At 47.9% G+C, this 13,989-nt stretch overlaps 1 pseudogene; it reads right to left on the bottom strand.

Annotated features, from left to right (window-relative positions):
• Nucleotides 1-10,703, bottom strand: part of LOC142302711 (RNA-binding protein FXR1 pseudogene) — a 72,307-nt pseudogene extending 61,604 nt beyond the window's left edge.
• Nucleotides 10,704-13,989: the final 3,286 nt, after the last annotated feature.

Raw genomic sequence — 13,989 nt, 5'->3', positions numbered from 1 at the left:
CCAAATCTCTAACCGCCGGCTATATGGCAGAGATTAGCCACAGCAAATTCACATATAATAGTGAGGTTAGACTCAAAAGTAACAGACAAGGGCCAGGCCCCACCCCTCCCCTTGTACCCTTGGACTTTTTGATTTTTAGTTTAATTTTGACATAAATGTTGGGTATTTTCCCTTTTAATACTGAATTGAATAAAAATTAGTTTTATGAGTTTTTTCTATAATTTGCACTAATGCACTTCTAATTGATTGTCTCAACCGCCCTTACAAGGGCAGCACCCAAGTCAGGAATGCTAGCCCTGATGACAAATACACCCTCCCAACGCGTTTCCCTCTCTATATAATAAGAGAGTTCCTCAGGGGAGAAAATCTTCAAGTAAAGCCTGCAATGGCAGGACAGTACTACACAATGTACATTGGTGGTACAAATGTGTATACACACAATGCACGTTAATGGTGCAAATGTGTATGCTAGTGGCCAGTGGGAGAATAGCTATGGGCAAAAAAACAATGAAGTCATTAGACAAGGTCCTCAAACCGAGGAACATTTCACTAGTGACGAAGACATGGCTAGCACATAGTCTGGTCTTTTATATAGTCACATAAGGATGCAAAACCTGGAGAAGAAACAACGCTTTTGAAATGTGGTGCTGGAGAAGGATGTTATCAATATCATGGATATCAAGAAGAACAAATCCATTTTGGAACAAAACATGCCAGACATGTCACTCAAAGCAAGGATGACCAAGCTACGACTTGCCTACTTTGGACACAAAGAGAGAGCAATCACAAGAGAAGGACATCATAGTCAGAAGAATAGAAGGAACAAGGCAAAGAAGAAGACCAGCAACCTGATGGTTTGATACAATCAAGATAACGACAGAGAAGACCCTGGTGGACCTATCTAGGCTGCACAAGATCAAGCTTCCTACAGAGTGTTCATCCATCAAGTCGCCATGACTCAAGATCGAGCTGAAGGCCGAAAAAAAGCTGTGAAGTAGCACATAGCCTAACATTTTATGAATGTGTTGTCTTTTCTCCATATTGCACAGTCTGAATATATGTGTGAATGTACCCTTAGGCTTTTTCTTAATATGCACTGAATCCTACCTGTCCTTTAAAATTGAAGGCTGTGGCCTGGGAGACTCATGTATGGCCCACATCAGAGAAAGGTCACTTTGTCATGGCCGATGGGCACACACTATTTGGGCCAATTAGTGCATTAAATACCTCTATTTTATAATTATAACCTATATATCAGTAATGCTGTTTAAATTTCATATATTTAATGTTTCCGTAAACTGTATGTTAGCATAAATACTTTGGTTTGTAGATAGAGAGATATGAGATGGATGCATAGTCTTTAATTGAAAAACAATAATAACATCAGCACCAAGAAATTTTGGCTGCCGACCCCTGGACACCAACCAAGTCCACTCATTGACATAGAAGAAAATAAAATAAAATGTACAAAAAAGAGAGGGCATAATTAAATGCAACATATCAGCTCCAGAAAAAAAAGTGTTGAGCCTTTCTCAAGCATAAGAGCATGCAAACTGGGGATATCGAATGGTTAAGTAGGTAATGCATCAATTTACAGCAAAAGATGACATAATTCCAAAACTGACAGCACAAAATTTAGATTTAAAGTTCATGTATTCAAGTACATGATTGTCAGTTTAATTACACTGTCATAACCATATAGAAAAAAATCCCATAGGTACAAAGAACATTCCTTAATGATCTCATTTTACAAATCTCCAAACAGTTGTGAACATCACATAAAATTGTAGAAGTTTATCCTGCCATAAAAGAAAAATGCCAAAAATCGGCATCTAGTTCACTCAGAGCCCCTACTTGTGCCCACTATACTCGGGGATATCATAGGGACGTCATGAACTTGTGACGCTTAGTTAACACTTATGCACATACTATGCACACAGTAATCTGGGACATTAGAGGAACGTCATAATCTTGTGATGCTTAGTTAACACTTAAGGCCCTGTCACACACAGAGATAAATCTGCGGCAGATCTGTGGTTGCAGTGAAATTGTGGACAATCATTTCAAGGTTTGTAGCTGTGTACAAATGGAACAATATGTCCATGATTTCACTGCAACCACAGATCTGCCAAAGATTTATCTCCGTGTGTGACAGGGCCTTTAGGCTATGTGCGCACTAGAAATGTGAAGTTTCTCAAGAAAATTTCTTGAGAAACTTCTGCCAGTGAAAGATTTCCGGACCTGCGGAAAAAATCCGCACCAAATCCGCATGCGGTTTTGCCGCGGATTTGCCGCGGATTTACCGCAGGTTTGTCCCTGCAATAAATAATAAAGATAATCGATAGACAGATAATGGATAGAGGGAAAGATGGATAGATGAATAGATAGAGGGATAGAGGGATAGATAGATAGATGAATAGATGAATAGATAGATAGATAGATAGAGGGATAGATAGATAGATGAATAGATGAATAGATAGATAGATAGAGGGATAGATGGATAGATAGATAGAGGGATAGATGGATAGATAGATAGATAGAGGGATAGATAGATAGAGGGATAGATAGATAGAGGGATAGATAGATAGATAGATGAGAAAAACCTATATAATGTTCCACCTCCCTGCATTTTCTAAGCTGGCACCCTTTAGTGACTTTCATGTGGCACTAAAGGGTGCTTAGCCTTGTATTTAGCCATAAAATAAATAAATAATTAAAAAAAAACGACGTGAGGTCCCCCCATTTTTTGTAGCCAGCTAGGGTAAAGCAGACGGCTGCAGCCTGCAGACCACCGCTGGCAGCTTCACCTTGGCTGATAATCCAAAACAGTGGGCACCCCACGCTGTTATTTTAAATTATATAAATAATTTAAAACAAAAAACGTGCGGTCCCTCCCATATTGGATTACCAGCCAAGGTAAAGCGGACAGCTGGGGTCTGGTATTCTCAGACTAGGGAGGTCCACTGTTATTGGACACTCCCCAGCCTAAAAATAGCAGGCCGCAGCCGCCCCAGAAGTGGCGCATCCATTAGACGTGCCAATCCTGGCGCTTTGCCCCAGCTCATCCCGCGCCCTGGTGCGTTGGCAAACGGGGTAATATATGGGGTTGATGCCAGATGTGTAATGTCACCTGGCATCAAGCCCTGGGGTTGGTGAGGTCAGGCGTCTATCAGATACCCGACATCACCAACCCAGTCAGTAATAATTAAAAAATAGACAACAAAAAAAGTTTTATTTGAAAAAACACTCCCCACATAGCCTCTTTAACCAATTTATTGAAAAGAACAATCAATCCACGTCCGGCGTAATCCAATAAGGAAGGGGGGGTCCCACGGCGATCCATACCATAGTCGCTGTCCCAGTCAATGAAGAACAGAATGTTCCCCATTGGCTGGGAGAGCTGTGCAGTGACCTGAGCTAACATCAATAGGTCAGCTCAGGTCACTGCAGGGGATGACGAGCGCTGCCATCAGGAGCATAGATGAGATCATTACCTTCTGTGATCATCTCCTGTACTGCTGACGTCAGCGCTGTCACTGAGTTCTATGCCCGCCGCGTTGTCAGAAGTATCGCGAGAGCCCGTGACGTCACCGCTAGTGACAGTCTCGGGCCGCTCGCGAGACGGGCATAGACAGCAGTGACAGCGCTGACGTCAGGAGGCAGGAGATCGTCACAGCAGGTAATGATCTCACCTCCTGACAGCAGCGATCGTCATCCCCGCGGCTCCCAGCACTGCAGGGTGTCAGTGTCTGCCTGCGCTGCCGCGTGACAGGCTGCTGACACTGCGGGCAGACACTGACACCCTGCAGTGCAGTGTCAGTGTCTGCCTGTGTCAGTGTCTGCCTGCGCTGCAGCGTGACAAACTGCTGACACTGCGGGCAGACACTGACACCCTGCAGTGCAGGCAGCCGCGAGGCTGGAGCGGGACACAGACTGCACAGACACCTGGAGGTCGCACGGAAGTGCTTCTGTGCGGCGTCCAGGGAGTGTGACGTGTGTTTACTCTGCTCCGCCTCCTCTTCCTGGCATAATGACTTCGCTTCCTGCAAAACCGCAGGCAGCGATGAGCATTCCCGCAGGTAATTCGCGGCTATTCCGGTGGTATACCGCACATCATTGCTACCTGCGGAATACCCCCGGAATACCGCAGGTACCTGCGGAAATTAATGGACATGCACATTTTCTCAAGAAAGTTTCTCGAGAAAATTTTCTCAAGAAATTTTCTTGAGAAAAATCCGCACAGTGCGCACAGCTTTTTTTTTTCTCATTGAATTTCATGGGAAATGTCTGCACAAAGATTGCAGACATTTCTCAAGAAATTTCCGGGGCAAATCCGCGGGTACATCCGCAGGTAAAAAGCTCTAGTGCGCACATAGCCTTAGGCGGGCTTTGCACACTACGACATCGCAAGCCGATGCTGCGATGCCAAGCACGATAGTCCCCGCACCCGTCGCAGCTGCGATATCTTTGTGATAGCTGCCGTAGCGAATATTATCGCTACGGCAGCTTCACATGCACTCACCTGCCGTGCGACGTTGCTGTGGCAGGCGAACCGCCTCCTTATTAAGGGAGTGGGTCGTGCGGCATCACTGCAACGTCACACGGCAGGCGGCCAATAGGAGCGGAGGGGCGGAGATGAGCGGAATGTAAACATCCCGCCCACCTCTGTCCTTCCGCATAGCCGACGGGAGCCGCGGTGACGCAGGTAGGAGATGTTCCTCGCTCCTGCAACTTCACACACAGCTATTTGTGCTGCCGCAGGAGCGAGGAACAACATCGGACCATCGCGTCAGTGTAATTATGGAATTCGCCGACGCTACACCGATGATATGATTACGACGCTTTTGCGATCGATAATCGTATCATCTAGGATTTACACACTACGATGTCGAGAGCGACGCAGGACGTGCGTCACTTTCGACATGACCCCACCGACATCGCACCTGCTATGTCGTAGTGTGCAAAGCCCGCCTTATGCACATACTATGCACACAATAATCTGTGACATTACGGGGACATCATATGTGACGCCCTGGGCAAGCCAGGGGTCACAGGTCATCACACCACCACACCCTACATCCCAGTTAGGAACACCAAAGCTAACCAAAAATCCTTGTTGCCTTCCTCCAGAGGCTGATGTTCACACCAGGGGGTGGGCCAGGCGGTTGGCTCCGCCCACCGAGGAGGACACAGCTCTGGAGGCGGGAGAAACCAGGCAGTTGAGCCCAGGCAGGGCTTGTTTGAGGAGTCCAGCTAGGGACAGAAAGGAGTAAACAGCTAAGTGAAAGTGAAGTGGTAAAGGAGGAGTGAAGTAAGGTGAAAGGTGACAGAAAGAAAAGCCTGAAGTGGTCCAGCTGTGTGCAGGACAGAGTCAGCAAGGTCAGCAACGGCGGTGACTGTCTGGAGGGGGACCGTTTGGAAGTTCCTGGAAGGACCGCGGACGGGTAGTGGCCCGGCGGTCTGGAGCAGTGGACCAAAGGACAGTCAGCACCAGGGCAGGGGCCTCTCGGACCCCGGCAAGGCTAGGAGTCGCCATAATTTGCCAAATCCGTCAATGAAGGGGACGTAGATCCCCCAACAACCAAGTCCCGATAGAAGGCAACAGTCCAACCATTTTAGGAGAAGCACCGCCACCGCCAGGGCACCAGTTTCTCAGGGCCAGCGCCTGCGGGCAAAGAGTAGAGCTCCCCCGGTCCAGCTTGAAGCCGGGGAGCGGGTTACCGGTGGGGACCATCGCGACCAACATAGAAACAAAGGTGCAAGGAAAAGGGACATCACCGTCACCTACTGGGAGAGCAAGTGCAGCCGTCCGTGGGAACCGTCTTTCCAGCCGTGTGGTTTACCGTAAAACTGTGTCAACGTCTCAGGCTGAGTGAGTACCACAGTGCCGCAAGGCACAGCGCTGCCCTCGCATCCCTGCGCCCACCAGGCCCTGCACCTTCCACACCATCACCGGGCCCCGGGATCACCAACCCCTACCCATGGAGGGGCAACACAACACCTGGCTGCTCCGCATCACCATCCCCGGGATCCCCATATTGAGCAGCGGTGGTGAAATCACCACAACCGTGGGTGGCGTCACGGACAATAAACAATCCCCACACCCCACAATCCCCTTTCACTCACGGGCGAGGAGCGCCGCTCGAGAACCCCCGGGATCCGGCCTACAGCTCGAGCCACCACTGAGCAGCGGCCGCCGGACCCGAGCAGAAGGGGGTGAGCGTAGTGTGCTGACACCCTCCTCCCCGCCCGCGACACATAATCTTGTGATGCTTAGTTAACACTTACAGTTAGGTCCAGAAATATTTGGACAGTGACACAAGTTTTGTTATTTTAGCTGTTTACAAAAACATGTTCAGAAATACAATTATATATATAATATGGGCTGAATGTGCACACTCCCAGCTGCAATATGAGAGTTTTCACATCCAAATCGGAGAAAGGGTTTAGGAATCATAGCTCTGTAATGCATAGCCTCCTCTTTTTCAAGGGACCAAAAGTAATTGGACAAGGGACTCTAAGGGCTGCAATTAACTCTGAAGGCGTCTCCCTCACTAACCTGTAATCAATGAAGTAGTTAAAAGGTCTGGGGTTGATTACAGGTGTGTGGTTTTGCATTTGGAAGCTGTTGCTGTGACCAGACAACATGCGGTCTAAGGAACTCTCAATTGAGGTGAAGCAGAACATCCTGAGGCTGAAAAAAAAGAAAAAATCCATCAGAGAGATAGCAGACATGCTTGGAGTAGCAAAATCAACAGTCGGGTACATTCTGAGAAAAAAGGAATTGACTGGTGAGCTTGGGAACTCAAAAAGGCCTGGGCGTCCACGGATGACAACAGTGGTGGATAATCGCCGCAAACTTTCTTTGGTGAAGAAGAACCCGTTCACAACATCAACTGAAGTCCAGAACACTCTCAGTGAAGTAGGTGTATCTGTCTCTAAGTCAACAGTAAAGAGAAGACTCCATGAAAGTAAATACAAAGAGTTCACATCTAGATGCAAACCATTCATCAATTCCAAAAATAGACAGGCCAGAGTTAAATTTGCTGAAAAACACCTCATGAAGCCAGCTCAGTTCTGGAAAAGTATTCTATGGACAGATGAGACCAAGATCAACCTGTACCAGAATGATGGGAAGAAAAAAGTTTGGAGAAGAAAGGGAACGGCACATGATCCAGGGCACACCACATCCTCTGTAAAACATGGTGGAGGCAATGTGATGGCATGGGCATGCATGGCTTTCAATGGCACTGGGTCACTTGTGTTTATTGATGACATAACAGCAGACAAGAGTAGCCGGATGAATTCTGAAGTGTACCGGGATATACTTTCAGCCCAGATTCAGCCAAATGCCGCAAAGTTGATCGGACGGCGCTTCATAGTACAGATGGACAATGACCCCAAGCATACAGCCAAAGCTACCCAGGAGTTCATGAGTGCAAAAAAGTGGAACATTCTGCAATGGCCAAGTCAATGACCAGATCTTAACCCAATTGAGCATGCATTTCACTTGCTCAAATCCAGACTTAAGACGGAAAGACCCACAAACAAGCAAGACCTGAAGGCTGCGGCTGTAAAGGCCTGGCAAAGCATTAAGAAGGAGGAAACCCAGCGTTTGGTGATGTCCATGGGTTCCAGACTTAAGGCAGTGATTGCCTCCAAAGGATTCGCAACAAAATATTGAAAATAAAAAAATTTTTTTTGGGTTTGGTTTATTTGTCCAATTACTTTTGACCTCCTAAAATGTGGAGTGTTTGTAAAGAAATGTGTACAATTCCTACAATTTCTATCAGATATTTTTGTTCAAACCTTCAAATTAAACGTTACAATCTGCACTTGAATTCTGTTGTAGAGGTTTCATTTCAAATCCAATGTGGTGGCATGCAGAGCCCAACTCGCGAAAATTGTGTCACTGTCCAAAGATTTCTGGACCTAACTGTATGTGTTTAAAAATATTTTTTATTTTAAACATTTGTGGAGAAGTACAAATTTGAAGGAGTTGTATTATCATTGCATTATTCATTCTTATGTTCTATAATCTTACCATTTAAATACTATAAAAATGGGAAAGGGAGTAAGGATAGGAAGAAGAGTATGAGGTTGAGGAGAGTAGGGAAATTTTTATTGGGGAAACTGGTAAGAGGGGGAAGAAAAAAGGGAGGGAAACTGGGAAAGGGAGTACATCTAATAAATTGGTTGCAAGTTGAGAGAGAATATAAGGATTAAACATATACAACAGATATAATTGAGGACCATGAAATAGTTGACACTTCTGCACATACTATGCACACAGTAATCTGGGACATCACAGGGACGTCATAATCTTGTGACGCTTAGTTAACACGTCTGCACATACTATGCACACAGTATACATTACACAAATATACTCTATACATTACACAGCTGTAGACCACAAAGTTTGGAAGATACTGAGAATTGTTTGGTTTTTTACCTCTCAATATCTTAAGCAATAAAAGACAACTTTTCCTTTTTATATTGTGACGACCTGGGCCCTGAACGTCTTGGGGCACACGTCTGGCAGCGGGATCAAGACACACACAAGCACTTTGTCACTTAAAGAATCTCGGTGATTTATTCACATCCTCATAAACCACGCAGTGTAATGGGCCACAGCCACTTTCCCGCAGGACAATGTCTCACTGTCTGTTTAAACTGCTGATTGTTCATACAGTTCATTCTCTGGCATCAGCCAGTAAAGTCCACCTTTGTGGGGTGTTACCTGCCAGTAGGTTTGCAGGCTGTCAGTCTGCCTCCATCCAGTCCAGGGAAACTCTCACACTGGGCTCAACATCCTGGCCCTTGTACACGTTCCAATTCCTCACAGCCTCAGTGGATTCTGCAGCTCCCTGACATGTCAGAGCCCTCACTAGCTCTGTATGCACAGGAGCTCCTGCACATGTGCTCCAACCAAGATGGCTCCCACCAGCACACGGAGATCATGTGACAAACGACAGCTCCATTAAATCCCATGAGACACACCTACGTATGGGAGGTATGTGGATGGTCAGTCCCGCCCATCACTTCTGACCATCCCATGAACCCAGCCCTGAAAGTGTACAACAATCCTCATGGAACTACAAGTCCCAGAGAAACATTCCAGGCTCAGATCACAGAGGATTTCCCCCTCTGTGACACATACCGGCCATCTACCACATTGCATCCTTACATATCCCCCCCCTCTGTTCCAACTTGTAGGGTGGAACACTCGACAACCTACAGTGACCCTGAGACAGGGCATTAGGGAAACCCTACCCTACCAGTCGAATGGGCCCTCTACGAAAACTTTGAGTTTCTGCTCCTGACCGACCATCTGCCACTGTCAACAAACCCTCCTCAGTGAACCCTCTTCTCAGACACGTCCGCCGGTCCGACATATCGTTCCATAACTGTCTCCAACGGTCAGTGTGGTAGTGAGACACCCCATCAGTCAAAACTACCGTGCGGCCTGACTCTGCGCTAACCAGTCCACTAGAGGGGCTCTTGTCCAGGTACCTCACAACCGAGCCGACAGGAGATCTCCCACAACTAGACCCTGCACACTCTCTGTTTGCCAATCTACTATGGCCTCTTCTCTCATGACGTCTTAGGTCACCTTTCCATCTCCGCCTTTTCCCACCACCACTTTTGGCTATGGACCAGTCACTCCCTCCATCTTTTCTTTTAGATTTTGTTTTAGAGGGCTTGGACCCTTCAGAGTCTGTGCCATAGCCTGATTTATACGTAGGTCTTCTATGACCTAGGCTCCTTTCCCTACAGGACCTACTTTCCTTGCCAGTGAAGGCAACACGTTCATCAGGTGGACCACACTTCTTCTCTGGGCCCTGGCCCGAAAGCGGTCGTGACCTCAAACTCACTTGACAAAGTGTCTCTGCAATCTTCTGTCTTTCAAGATCCATTTGCTTTAGTTCTTCCAGGTATCCCAGGCGGTATTCTAGGAGAACTCGTACGTTTTCAACACACTCCTTTGTTCCCGCCATGACACATGGAACCATACCAACTTCACAGGGTAACCTGGCTTTATGATAAACCTTAAGTCTTACTCTCGTCACACCGGATGTATCAACCATCTCCTGCATGACTCTTCCATTTCTGCCAATCAGTTTCTTGACAAGTTCTTTGGGCACTTGTGTGACCTCTTCCACAAAGTCCAACAGCCTTCGAGCTGTTTTCACTGCTTCTTCAGTTTTCCCATAGATTTGGAATGTTCCACTGTGCTCTTCTAATTCAATAGCTGTAATACCTGGAACCTTCCTGGCTTGCTGAATGTTACTTTTCAGCGCTCTTAATGCGAGCCCAATTAATGATTTCTTCACCACGACAACTTCCTGAAATTCTGCAGTGAGCTGCTTCATACACTCCAAGCTCCTGGTGTCTTCTTCCATCTGTGCCAAGATGAGCCATTTCGTGCGAAGACACTGCAGGTGCATGTCACTCAGGATAGCCACCCGCTTCTTTGTGACATTACTGGCAGAGCACACCACCAACTGACAAGTCTCTGGGGCAAAGTACACTTCACAGGCCCCTACAGCCTTCTTAAACGTCTCATGCATCGACTTATGGGCACAGGCTTTTCTTAGGTCTTTGGGCACATCTACCATGCACTTAAAGAATGGACAGGTTTCTTGACCTTCAAGGAAATTAGACCATTCCTTTGGTCTCTTGCATCTATCTTTTTCTCTCATGCACGGCTCCACCTCTTGAGTTACACACTCTTCCGGTTCAGCTCCAGCCTCAGAGCCTTTGTGTTTGCTATTGTTCTTAACCAAGACCATCTCTATGTCTTCCATCTTGGTCTTACCAGGCAGGTCACTCAGGCTATCAGTTCCTGATGAGACCTCTGGTCCAGACTTCACCTCCTCAGAGGCTCTTTTCACTTTTGCAGCACCAGCTGTCTCTTGGGTCTTCACTGCATTACCTTCAACTTCCTTGCGGGTCTCTGCAGTGTCACCTTCAGTCCTCTTTTTTTCTGCAAGGGTGTCACACCCTTCAGCGTGGTACTCTGTTCCTCTTAGACCTTTGGCCCCGTTTTCACCCTTCATCACCCCAACACTGGGTAATTTACCGGTCTGCTCACCATGACCTCTATGGATTTGTACTTCACCAACTTTCTCCAGGATTCCTTGTCCTGTATTACCCTCTAGGATTTCACCTCCTACAGTGCTCTCGTCCGACAGACCTTCTGCTTCATGCTTGGAATCTATAGGAGACACCACCATTACTGCTTTGGTTGGCTCATTTTTTGACATTTCACCCTGCTGATGTCTGTCGTTACAATGTGTCAGTTCAGTTTCTGATACCTCTTTCTTGTGTAGGACATCGCTGTCTGACTCTACCTTAGCAGTTGCTACTGGCAACGTGTTTTCCTCGACCAGGTACTTCACTTTCTCTGCACCCTCAGACGGTATACCTTGCACGAGCTTTTGGCGCTTATTACGTCTCCGGCGTCTGGAGGAGGTTTTACCCTTCTCAATTGTCTGTACCTCACTGCACTCTCTTGTCCTTTTATAAGAGTCAGTGTCCATTCTGGAGTCATCGTCACTCCCCCTGGCGTCCTGGACTATCATGTCCCCACTTAACCAGATATCTGCCTCCCTTTCTGGAGCTACCCCGTTTTTAACGGTCACACTATTGGTTATTCCCTTAGTCCTTATGTCACTAAGTTGGGTCCGTCCATTTTCTTTGGTCACCCCTAACTTAGGACAGTCAATTTTAGAAGGTACTATCTCCTCCTTACCACACAACTCCACAACCAGGACCCCGTTTCACCTCCCAATGTGGTAGGGTTTCCTTTGGGCTGTTCTGGCTCTTACACAAGCAACCGGATACGTCCCCCTGCTTCCACAAGTGCACAAATAATTTAGAGTCCCAACCTATAATAATTGGGTGCAGTAAATCTGAGACTACACCAACATCATGAGAACCACTGTCCCTGGCTGTCTTAATGACCACGCTGGATACCGGGTATTCTGTCTCATTATTGTGGGTGCAGCCGACGTGGATCTTCCTTCCAGGAATCAAGTTGACATCAGAAGTGGCCCTCACCAGGGTCACCAAGCTCCTTGAGTCTACGACCCCTGTTACAGATTCCCCATCCACTTCCACGGAACACAGACGTGGCTTCTCGTCGGATGGGTGGTCTATACCACAAACCGGACACTTGTGGCATGAACACTGTTGTCCCTGGCTACAGTCCATCTGCGCCACTTCACCCTTGGATTTGGGATGCTCTGCACCATTTTGGGGGACCACCGCTTTCTGGGACTCCTCCCCCTTTTGGGCATCCACCCCTTTATGGGACTCCATCCCCTTATGGGCAACCACCCCTTTATGGGACTCCACCCTCTTATGGGCAACCACCCCCTTATGGGCAACCACCCCTTTATGGGCTTTCTGTGGCTTCCTTGCAGTGTCCTTAGATCCCAGTTCACACCGTTCCCCTTTATCTCCCTGGGTACCCTGTGCCCGTACTGGCCCCAGAAGGGAACTCACAAACTGGTCCACTGCTGCCACATCTCTGCCCACTGACAGCTCCTGCTGTCCACACACAATGAACTGGTACAGCTCCTCCATAACGTCCAGGCTTGCGGCTCCACTCATGGTCGCTCAGCTTTCCCGGAACTTCGTGGACCCGCCGATCCACCGCAAGCTGCTTGAGTGCGCCGTCAGTTTTCGTGGACTCGCCGATCCACCGCAAACCGCTTCAAAATTTTTTTTTTTTTCGTGGACCCGCCGATCCACAGCAAGCAGTCCGTATCCACAAGAATATGTCCTAGGCCGTTGCCCTTAGCAACCAGGCTGCATTGCCCCTAGCAACCAGGCTGTGTTGCCCCTAGCAACCAGGCCATATGCCCGCGTTCTCCACCATAATGTGACGACCTGGGCCCTGAACGTCTTGGGGCACACGTCTGGCAGCGGGATCAAGACACACACAAGCACTTTGTCACTTAAAGAATCTCGGTGATTTATTCACATCCTCATAAACCACGCAGTGTAATGGGCCACAGCCACTTTCCCGCAGGACAATGTCTCACTGTCTGTTTAAACTGCTGATTGTTCATACAGTTCATTCTCTGGCATCAGCCAGTAAAGTCCACCTTTGTGGGGTGTTACCTGCCAGTAGGTTTGCAGGCTGTCAGTCTGCCTCCATCCAGTCCAGGGAAACTCTCACACTGGGCTCAACATCCTGGCCCTTGTACACGTTCCAATTCCTCACAGCCTCAGTGGATTCTGCAGCTCCCTGACATGTCAGAGCCCTCACTAGCTCTGTATGCACAGGAGCTCCTGCACATGTGCTCCAACCAAGATGGCTCCCACCAGCACACGGAGATCATGTGACAAACGACAGCTCCATTAAATCCCATGAGACACACCTACGTATGGGAGGTATGTGGATGGTCAGTCCCGCCCATCACTTCTGACCATCCCATGACCCAGCCCTGAAAGTGTACAACAATCCTCATGGAACTACAAGTCCCAGAGAAACATTCCAGGCTCAGATCACAGAGGATTTCCCCCTCTGTGACACATACCGGCCATCTACCACATTGCATCCTTACAATATATATATATCTATATATCTATATATATAATTGCCTTATTCTGTCTGTCTGTCTGTCTGTCTGTCATGCTCCAAAATTGTGTCCTTACGGTGACACAAAGCTGATTGGCCGCTGGGCTCGCCATGGCCCCGCCCCCCCCCCCACGGATTGGCCTCTCGCCCCGGCTCTCTGCAGGCCCCGCCCCCTCACACAATGCACGCTCGCTCTGGCCCAACTGACACGGAGCTCCGACTCCCAGGTGAGTACACACACACACATCAGATCACACTCACTCTCACACACACCTCACACATCACATCCACACACTCACAACATCCTGGGATATCGCTTGCTTCTACACCGGCTCCGTCATGATCCCAGCAGCGCCAGACATAACCTTGCGATGCTGGGATCTTGACGGAGCCCGTGA

The sequence above is a fragment of the Anomaloglossus baeobatrachus genome, chromosome 4, assembly GCF_048569485.1.
Source record: "Anomaloglossus baeobatrachus isolate aAnoBae1 chromosome 4, aAnoBae1.hap1, whole genome shotgun sequence".
In the NCBI taxonomy this organism is placed as follows: Eukaryota; Metazoa; Chordata; class Amphibia; order Anura; family Aromobatidae; genus Anomaloglossus; species Anomaloglossus baeobatrachus.
The sequence above is the reverse complement of the archived record's forward strand: the minus strand, read 5'-3'. Positions and strand labels throughout refer to the sequence as shown.